This window comes from Haliotis cracherodii, unplaced genomic scaffold (genome assembly GCF_022045235.1).
Source record: "Haliotis cracherodii isolate W230 unplaced genomic scaffold, xgHalCrac1.p SCAF_7, whole genome shotgun sequence".
NCBI classification, from domain to species: Eukaryota; Metazoa; Mollusca; class Gastropoda; order Lepetellida; family Haliotidae; genus Haliotis; species Haliotis cracherodii.
Genome location: NW_027266330.1, coordinates 9,976,910 through 9,979,120, shown reverse-complemented (window position 1 = coordinate 9,979,120; position 2,211 = coordinate 9,976,910).

Below are 2,211 nucleotides of genomic sequence, written 5' to 3'. Positions count from 1 at the left end.
AACTCACGGGTATGGGTCTGACAAACCTAAAGGGATTATCGAGGCGAACAGGGATTCGAACTCCAAATCACAGGTTTCTGGCGTGCCCAAGGGACGCAACTCTACACATCGAATTGCCGCGCCTAACACGATTGGAACACCCGTGCCCCTTTGAAATCGGTGATTGTGTAGATTTTGTTTTGATTTAGTTTTAATAGTTACTGAGTGTGCTTTACGTTTCACATTTATCATGTAAATCATTCAGTAATTAGACTCTAGCAAGCAAAATGGCATAGCTTTGTTTACAGTTATAAAGCTATCTCCAAGATTAGTATTGTATGCGCGAAAAAAATCACCAATTAACCTGCTGATAAATTATTTACCATTTTCTAAAATGTTGTTAATCAAGCATGCCCAAACTGGTTATGTATAATGCTGGTCTCGTGAAGACAACTGATCCGGAACAGGAATGCATGAAGTCGGATGTCAAGAAAGCCTTAACCCTTAGCCCGAAAAGGTTTCCATAAAACGATCGCGCGGACCTCAGAGAAACAATCATGTTGCACGAGAGTAGGATCCACTCCCAGTGTTTATTGACCGCGTGGCAGATTTAAACTGACAGCTTCGACAGGTAACAGTGACACGGGGTCAGAGGAGTGCGAGCTATTGTCTACATCTGACTTATATACCTACAGCAACCACAAGGGGCAGATTACTTGGCGTTTCCGCATTATCTATTCATATTGTAATATTGATATTCGATATTGGAATATATTTACAATGAAATATATTTGGTTTCGTGATAGCCTATACCTTTGTTAGGGATTTATGTTAGAGACTAAATATATATTTGGCACCGTAGCTCATTGTATTCAGAACACCCAATGAACATTCTACTCTAGGGGTAAAATGGCAAATTAAATCAGTATTGTCTGGACCAATTTCCCAGGTCCCCTTTCTTACCCAGCGAATGTCAGATGGTCGGTTTACACAGAGGACCTCATTATATATCAAAAGACATGAGGGTGAGATTCTATTAATCATTCAAAATCTTTCTTCTAACCTTTTGTTAATTTGGAAACGTGATATCAAATGTCTTGATTGTAAAACGTAAAGTTGAATTGACACCAGTGGAAGTCATTTGCTTTTGACGCCATGGTAACGATGTCGTCATCATGGTCTCCAAAGCATTGTGATGCATTCCATGGCAGCGATATCCCACCCCACCCCCAAACACACACCCCACCACACAACCCTCCGAATGACTCCATTATATATTCCTAGAATAAACATCTAAGTAAATAAGCAGTATACTGGGATGAATGAGAGTGTATAAGAATAATCAGTAGTTTCTTTCTTGAAACTGATGAGGGAGGGGAGGTGTTTCAAAGTGATTTATGGTAGACAAGTGGAGGACATTTCCAAATTTGTCGCATCAGTGATGATATCCGATGCAATTCCCTATTTAGATGTGTACCACCCGTTCCCATGTTTTCAGGCGAACAATTGACTTGGCCTTGCGTGTGTCTGTGAAGTGTGCCACTGGTGGGGCAGGAGATGCTGACCTTTACGTAAACATCACGACCAGCCAAACCAGTGATTGACATCATGAGCTTCGTAGACATTTCTTATGATTATGCAAACTCGTTTGTCGTTTCTATTTATTTTTATTAGTGAGAATAAAAGTAGACAGAGAGGTACCAGTTAACTTTATATTTTCCTCAACTGACTTAAAACGTTGACTCATACGAGCTTCGACAGTGGCTCCACCAGTCACTGTCCGAATGGCGAGATGTATTTTTTCGAGGATGACAAAATAAGACATGGAGTACATGATGCCAAATATGAAACATATTGTAAATAAAGAAATATCATGCCCGATGCCCGATGAGTTTTTAATGTGACATGCCCATTCCCGAGAAACCTTTGAGTTTTTGTACGAATACATACCTGGCACATCTATGGATAACTAGATTCAATATATTCACGTGGATCTGTGTAATCAGGCAACATATAAAATATAAATAATATATATCATAAAACTTATTGGTTCTTATTTCAATATATTCAAAGAATACATTCGTAACTTCGTGGTCGTTTCACTTAATTTACCAACCGCTGAACAGGTTGGTTCAAATCAAAACCATATATTTTACCGATGTTTAAATATTGTTTCGACAATCGTTAAATATTATAAGAATCTTATTTTACTTATTTGCTTCTTTCAACTTT